Source organism: Carlito syrichta, unplaced genomic scaffold (genome assembly GCF_000164805.1).
Source record: "Carlito syrichta isolate Samal-C Ts95f unplaced genomic scaffold, Tarsius_syrichta-2.0.1 Scaffold301997, whole genome shotgun sequence".
Lineage (NCBI taxonomy): Eukaryota > Metazoa > Chordata > Mammalia > Primates > Tarsiidae > Carlito > Carlito syrichta.
In genome coordinates, this window is record NW_007246093.1 from 503,711 (window position 1) to 512,891 (window position 9,181).

Below are 9,181 nucleotides of genomic sequence, written 5' to 3' on the forward strand. Positions count from 1 at the left end.
ATATGTATAACTTTATTATCTATTTCAGAATATATTCTAATTTGCATCTTTTTTTCTTTGATCTGTGGATTATTTAGAAATGTGTCTATTAATTTCAAAGAAATTTTTAAATTTTTAATTATAATTTTGTGATTTCAATGAATTGTGGTTGAAGATTATACAATGCATGACTCTAATGTTTTGAAATTTTTTGTTTTGCTTAATGACCCAGAATAAGTCCAATATTTGTAACTATTTCAAATATACTAGAAAAGAACATGTTTTCTCCCGTTTCAGCCACAACAGTTTACGTGTGTCCATAACTCACATGTATTTGTTTTGATTGAGCCCTATGATTTTTGTCTTTAACTGGAACATTTAGCCTTCTTATATTTAATGTTATTACTAATACATTTAGATGTATATCTATAATTTATCTGTGTTATTTGTCTTGCCTGTTCCATATTTTTCTTTCTGTTTTTACCTTTTTTGGGACTAATGTACCTTTTCCTTTCTATTGGTTTATAGTTTACACTTCTGTCAGGGCTTATTCTGGAAATTAGAATGTGCATTTTTAACTTGTCAAAGTCAAAAGTTAATCATTGCCTTAACCTTCTATCCTGACAATACAAGGTCCTTAGAACATTTAGCTTTATTCATGCCCATCCTGATTTAGGTTATTATTGTTATGCATTTTTACTTCTATGTTTGTATTTTTAAAACTCCAAAACATTATTATTATTTTATTTAGTAAGTATCTACTTTGATTTCCCCTCACTTATTTCTCTTTGATATTTGTTATCCCACCCTTTTCTTTCCATCCAAGATCATTTTTCTTCTGCATGAAGTATGTTCATTAGAATGTCCTCTAGTGTGGGTTGCTGATGCTAAACTTGCTGTCATTTTTGGAGGAAGGTAACATCTGAAAATGTCTTTAAGTCTCTCTCATTCTTAAAAATCATCTTTAGTGGGTATAGGGTTCTGGATTGTCAATTATTTCTTTAAGGACATTAAAAATGTCATTCCACAGACTTCTGGCAACCATTTTGTTATTTAAAAGGCAATGGGCAATCTGTCACCACTTTTAAGGCAATATTTCTTTCCTTTTGTTGTAGATTACTTTTTATCTTTTGACTTTGCTTTGTTTTGATGTTTCAGAACGTGCCTAGGTATGGATTTATTTTATTTTAGATACTCTGTGCACCTGAATCTGTTGAGTATTCTCTGCCATTATGTCTAGGAAATTCTCTGGCATTGCCCTTCCAAATATTGCCTCTTTCACATATTCTCTCTCATTTCCTCCTGGAATCCAATTAATTGTATGTCAGGTGTTTCCATTCCATACATTAGTCATGTCTCTTAGCTTCTTTTTTATTTGTTCTTTCTTTCCTGCATTCTGATCTATCCTCCAGCTCAATAATTCTCTCTTCAGTTATGTCTAATCTCTAATAAAGCTCATTCTTGAGTTTTAAATTTTAGTAATTTTTTATTTCATTATTTTATACAACCACTGGTTTTTTTAAAAAATACCTATTGATTTATAGCAGAAATTTTCAATTTTTCTTTTTTCTTTAAACACACTAGACAGAGATTTGCACAGTTGTCCAAATCTTTGTTCATCTCAGTGTCTCATTTTGATAATTCTAATTCCTTATATTTTGGTGGATTTGTTTGTTTTCTGCCACTGCTGCTTCTTGCTCATGCTGCCTTAGTGCTATGCATACTCCTATTTTTAACTAGGGATGTCTCATTTTCTTATAATTTTATGGGAATTTTTTCAGTCAGTGCTAAAATGAAGAGTTTTATTTGATCAGAGATAGTTTCCTTTTTCTTCTGTCAGACTCCGAGCAAAGCTACCAATTTAGTTTCAGTTTAAACTATTTTTATTTCCTGATTTGAGGTTTTCCTTTTTTGGAGGGAGTCTACACTTTCTGTTACAATGCCTACTGAAGTCAAGCTTACAGTTATTCACGGATGTGAGTGCCCTACCTCAAATAGAATTGTCAACTTTACTGAGAAATGGGGATATGAGATATTGACTTCTGATTTATCTTTACTCTGAGGATATAGCACCATGAAATACTAGCACTAAGAGTCAGAAAGACTTCTCCCCATCTGGCTAGGTCCTGGCTTTTGACCATCCTGTGAACCTAGACTTACTAGAAGCCTGAGTTTCCCAAATTCAGCAAATATCTCAAGGCAAAGTAGCTTCACTTAACTCTGGGTTAGAGATTTTATTTAGACTTTTTTAATGAAAAAGTATTATAGAGCCTGGCTAAATAATCTCATTAATAGTTTAATAGTAGCCATAGAATAACAAATTAGAGATACTCAAGGATTCTTGGGCATGTCCCTGTTCTTTGTCAGGACAGTGCTTTTTTTATTTAGTGTTCATGAATTTATTTAAGTGTGTATCCTGTCTTTCTGTAGGTTTTAATGCTGCAAGATGACATTTAGGAATTGCAAAAACCAAATAATGCTGGAAAGGATTTAGAAGCAACGACTGGGGATATGAGTCTCTTCCTTATATAGGTCTAGGGCTATATAAGGCTTTCGAGACAGAATGCCTGGGTTCACCTTAGAAGAGTTACCCATCTACTCTATGACTCGGTTTCCTCATTGCTGAAGTAGGAATACTAAGAGTATGTATCTTAGAGTTGTTGTGAAGATTAGATGAGTTAATATATGGAATGTGTTTAGAACTAAGCTTGACACTTGGTGAGCTCTCTATGAATGTTTTCAACGCACAAAGGAGACTGAGTGAAAATCAAATACTCTTGGGAAAGGTAGCATATTGACTGTGTTCCCATGAGCAGACCAGTTTTAGAAAGTGAGGTACAACAAGAATGGAGGGCATTGGATGCCTAAGGGTTGGGACTGAGAAAGGAGTTTAGGACAAAGTTTGTAGAGGTGCTGCTCTTAGCCCAATTTACATTTAGCCCAGTGTTACTGCTTTTTTTTTAATTGCTCTATCCCTCGGTTACGTGGGCCTAGTTCTCTTTTCTAGAAACCAACGAGTATACAGACTGATTTTTCTTTTAAGCAAGGAATATATTAAGTAAGGTTGAACATGAATTGTTATTGTGCCACTAGGGGAAAAAACGGATTCAATTTGATTCTCAAGTGTATTCCTGCATTGAATAATAGTGACATTATCATTTAATTATTTAGACATTAACTTCATTCGCATATGTAGTTTGGGACCATTTAGAAAAAACCTAGAAAGAACAATATTCTGTTTTTATTGTAGAACCCCACTGTTAAATATCTCACAGGCTAATGTTTAATCGCATTCTTAATCTTGCACAGTTCTTGATAATAATTAACCTGAAATAACTACTTCCATACGTGAGTTGGGGACACATTTGCTTTTGTTGTTTCAATTTCCTTTCTCAGGAAGTTAAATGGTTAAAACTTGCAGATCTAAATTGTACGTGAATAGCCATAAGAGGAAAAAGCCCATGAAAGATGGAGAGCAGGAGGTTTGTGTGTATTCACTAACACAAACCCACACATTTATTAAACATTTAAAGACTATATTTATATGCATGGTTTTTTTCAATGTTGTGTGACTAGAATATTATCAAATTCGAAAGTCTTATACTTCACTATGGGGAGTATTTCTCTATTTCCTGATGACTAAAGTTAAAAGAATCTAATTATCAAAGCCTCTCATTTAAGATAAAGATGAGTTAAGTAGTATGTCAACAACACAAGGGTTGTAGTGTGTGTGTGTGTGTGTGTGTGTGTGTGTGTGTGTGTGTGTATGTATCCACTTTATGGAGATATGATTGACATTGACATGTAAAAAGCTATATTTAATGTATACAACTGGTTGAGTTTGAGGATAAATATATGCCCATGAAACCATCACCACCATCAGGGACATAGTCATATTCATCACCTTAAAAAATCTCTTCGTGCTTCATTTATTATTATTATTACTATTTTTACAGTAAGAACACTTAACCTAAGATCTACCCCATGAGGAAATTTTGAGTTTATGATACAGTATTGTTAGCTATAGGCACTATGCTATAAAGTACATCTCCAGACCTAATTTGTCTTGCATGCTGAAACTTTGTACTCACTGACTATCACCTCCCCATTTCTCCTCCTCCCATTTCCTGGCAATCACAATTCTATTCTCTGCTTCTATGAGTTAAACTGCTTTAGATTCCACAAATAAGTGAAATCATACAGTATGTATCTTTCTGTGTTTGACTATTTTACTTAGCATAATATCCAGGTCCATCCATATTATTGCAAAATAGCAAGATTTACTTCCTTTTTAGGGCTGAATAATACATATGAACAAGTTCCATTCAAAGAGCATATTCGTAAGCCCAATTTGTTTGTAAGACCAACATAGTTAGCCTAGTTACCCAGCTAACACAATTGGCTATAAAGCACCAGTTACATCACCACTGCTTTTACACTTGCTTCTGGATATCCTGAGCCTGAAATAAAGACACTGTGCTCTATACAGTACTGTTTAGTAAAGTATACAAAAGCGTAACCACTTGTAGAGAATGCACACACTTGGCAAAACATGTCAGACATGTGAACTAACTTACGTGATTGGACATGAGAATACATGTTTGCATCTTTGAAAGTTAAGTATATACCACATTTTCTTCATCCCTTTATTCATTGATGGACATTTTGGTTGTTTCCACATCTTGGTTATTGTGAATAATGCTGCACTGGATACTGGAGTGCAGCTATCTCTTTGAGATCCTGATTTCAATGAGATACTCCATTTCTTTAGGTAAATACTTAAAAAGTGGGATTGCTGGATCATATGACAGTTATATGTTTAATTTTTTGAGGAAACTTTGTACTGTTTTTCATAATGGCTATAACAATTTACAATCCCAAAAACTGTATATAAGAATTTTCTTTTGTCCACGACCTCATCAACACTTGTGATCTTTTCTTTTTTGATAATAGCCACCCTAAAAGGTGTGAAGTGATATCTTGTAGTTTTGATTTACATTTCCCAGATGATTAATGATGTTGATACACCTGTTGGTCATTGGTATATCTTCTTTGAAGAAATGTCTATGCCAATTTTTTGCTCATTGTAAAAATTGGATTATTTGATACTTTTGCTATTGATTTATATGAATTTCTTATATAATATATTAAATAAAAAAGAGTATTTTGCTGTGTATGTAAAATGAGGGATGCTTGCAAAACAACTTCATCTTTTTACATCTGAGATTTTCTATTATCAACAGGATTAAATATTTCTCTTGAGGTATGTGTTTTCAAATGCTTAGGGGGCTAATCTCACCACAATATAATAGAATAGCTTCTACTCTTGTTAGAGGGAGATACTTCATGCATCAAGAGGATGTGAGATTATTTTTTTGTTGTTAACTGCTTCCCCCACTTTTGGTTGAACATGTGTCATTGGGTTGCTTATTTTTAGATCATTATTTAGAAAAGACAAACAATGATGTCTTTATAAACATCTGTGGCCCCTAGCAATACAGTGACTGTTTATTTATTCTTGAATAGAAGCTCCCTAGAATCTTCCCCAAAACACATTCCTAGAAGACAATATAAATTTTCTCCATAGTTCAAGTTCTATCTTAAGCCAAATTCACCACCTCCTTGAAGCCTCCTTGATCACACTCATCCAGTACCAGTCTTTCCCACCATATTACTTGTCCATATTGCACATGAGTACTCATTATTTGAGGATAATTTGGGGGTGGGGAATGAGTTGCCTGGCAACCGAAGCACCTATGTGTTCACTGAATGCATGAATCTCTTAGAGCATGTGTATTGACGCATAAACTAGATCATGTGAAGTTTAGTATGTGGGTATCAGCTGGCTTTTATTATACTCTAATTAAATCTCATCTCCTTCAGAGTAGAGTAAACTCCTTGAGGGCAGTTGTCATGTCACTCCATTGCTGCTTTCCACAGCACTAGGCACACAGTCATGGCTCAGCAAGTACTCACTAAATGTAATTGAATTGAATTAGATAGGTAGGAAATAACAAAGACTTGTCTGAGTCAGGCTTCATTTATTTGGAATTGAAACACAAATCTTCAGAGTCACTAATCTAGTCCTCATCACCTCACTGTTTGGGGCAACTTGCACTGCAAATATCTATCAGTGAGCGGTTCATACAATTCACAATTTGTGAACAAATTTTAAGCAGTTGAGAAAAGAGGAGAACTGAAGTATTTTTATTCATATAATGTTAACAGTATGCACTGGCTGAAGTTGTCTGAAGGATGCCAACACCCCATTCATGTTGGGTACTGTGGCCATTATCATCCCATTCTGTAGCACAGACATTTTCTGACTCTTGTCATGGTTACTGGGTACAGTTGTATATTTCCAGTACACATCCAGAACTAAAGGAGACTGTTGGAGCAGTGAGGAAGAACATGGAATTTCCCACAAGATAGACATGAGCTTGACTCCCAGTTCTAGTATTTAAATGTATTCGTTGAGTGTCTTAGATAAGTAACATAAAGTCTCTGAATCTCCATTTTTTCAATTATCAAATGGAATATAAATGCCTACTTCACATGCTTCTAGGCATGTTAGCAAAAAAATGATGAGGTGCCTTACCACAGTGACTGACATAGGGCTGGAGGGTAAAACATGTTAGCCTTTGTTATTATTTTCACTTTTGGTCCCTAACACAATGTCTGGTATATAATAAGTGCTAAATCAAATTAAATTCCATAAATGAAATCTACTGGACTCATTAACCTATATTTGTTGTGATGACGGGAAAAAGAAGCTCAACAAAACCACAGAAAGATTCATTAAATGTGAGTTTCTTATGAATTAGGAAAGGTAGAAAAGTCTTTATCCTTGTAGCTATGAATGGAATTAAATCATTTAACTTGGTTTTTTTTTTTTTTGAAGTTGGAGTTGGAGTCTCACTATGTTGCCCAGACTGGAGTGCAGTGGTCGCTCCTGGCCACTGCAGCCTCGACCTGCTGGGGCTCCCGTGATCCTTCCACCTCAGCCTTCCAAGTAACTGGAATTACAGGTGCGCGCTACCACGCCCGGCTAATTTTTTGATTTATTGTAGAGATGAGGTCTCACCAAGTTGCCCAGGCGGGTCTCAAACCCGCGGGCTCAGGCAATCCACTCACCTCAGCCTCCCAAGGCGTGGGATTACAGGCTGAGCCACGGAGCCCGGCCATTTAACTTGTATAGTCAAAGTTTGTTGAGTATCTACTAAGTAATTAGCACCGAGAACACTCTTTTATGTACTCTGAAGGGTCTTAAAACAGTAAGAAACAGAACTGATATTGAACACGAGTGAAAAATATGTCACATTGGGTTATGGAATTAAAAAGATGTTGAACAATCTTCTGAACTAGAAGTACCAGCTGTCGTGGTACCTGAAATTTCAAAATTCGAAATCCATTCCTTTGTTATTTAATTAATACTTACTATTGTGGTGTCATTCATTTGTGCTGCACTTTATAGTATGTGCTCTAACACATATAATCTCATTTTATTATTTTGTAATTGAATTGAATTAGATAGGTAGGAAATAACAAAGTGCACAAGCATATAATTAAAGTACACAACATGATGTTATTATAGCCAAGTGAATTAACCTGTTGATCACATTGTTACCTCTTTTTTGTGGTAAAATCTTAGCAAGTTTCTGTTATACAATACTTTCTGTTTCTGTTATACAATACAATGTTATTGATTATACTTTTTATGCTGTACATTCGATCTCTAGACTTATTTCTTCTATGTAGCTGTAACTTAGAACATTTTTTGACTTCCACCTCCCCATTCCCACGTTGTCCCTCACCCTGGTAACTACTATTTTACTCTTTTACTCTCTTATTATTTTCATACCAACCCAATGAAGTAAGAATAAATTATTATCCTTATTTTGTAGATGAACTTATACTTAAACATTTATTAAGTCAATAAATTTTACTCCTAGTCCAGAGCTCTTTCTCCTGTTAGCTTCAGAATTTATCTGCTGATCGGAGAGATGCAGACAGGAAGATGTGAATTTTTATTGTGGTGGCTGAGAACTAAGTCCACAGAGAATAGTAGGCAAGGGACTTCATAATGTCAGAAATTCTTGCAGAGGAGTGAATACTCTAAGGAAGAATTCGTCAATCTTAGCACATAGCCATTTTGACTGGATTCCTTTTTTGTTGTGGGCCTGTCCTGGGCACTGTAGGATGTGTCTTGACATTCTTTTTTTTTTTTAAATTATTATTTTTTTATTATAAAGATGTGGGGTACAATTCAGGGTTAGGTATACAAACATTGATTATGCAGGTACCCTTGTTGATGAGGTATGCCCCTCCCTCCCCTAGCAGTTTCCCTCAACTGCCAATCCCGCCCCCTCTCCCCTGACAGTTTCCCATTACTGCCAAATGCTTTCTTATAGTGTTATAATTGTACAAGGTCCGCTTATGAGTGAGAACATATGGTACTCTGTTCTTTGTTTCTGTGATAGATCACTGAGTATGATCGGCACTCCCTCAGTTTGGGCAACAGAATATGTCTCCAGGCATTACCAGATTTCCCTTGTGGGATTACTGTGGAGGAGCAAAATCACCCTGGTTGGCAACCAGTGCTCTAGAGAAGAGAATGAAAAACAAACTTCAACTATTTCATGGTTTTCCACATGGCCAGCAGATCTGAGAAGCCACAGTCCCTAAGACAAAGTGGCTACCATTTTTAAGCAGATGCAGGTACAACCCTACTTTTAGGAAGAGTTTAATTGGTACTGAACGCTAAAGAATATTGTAAGAGTGGGTGAGACACTTTTCCCCCAGAAGACACAGCTGGTCTCATAAGGGGAAATCTTCTGGTAGTATTCTAGGACATAAGGACAAGGAGGACTATTCACTGAAACAGAGAAGAGAAAGAAAGAATTGTCCAAATGAAATGTATGGAGTGTGTATTAACCACACATTGCTTTTTTGTAGTATGCTGTATAATAATCTTGGGCTGCCCCGCTATCTGTTTCTAACTTCAAAATCACAGAGCCTTTCTTTCCAGCAGTATCACTCGACTTTAATACACAAAGGGTGCAATGGCAGGGTATATTAGGTTATAAGTCAGATTCACTGGAGTCATGCACTAGTCACTAGTATGTAATCTTAGGCAAGGTACTTCCCCTCTCTGGATATAGGTTTCTATATCTGAAAATGAGATTAATTTTGATGTATCCAA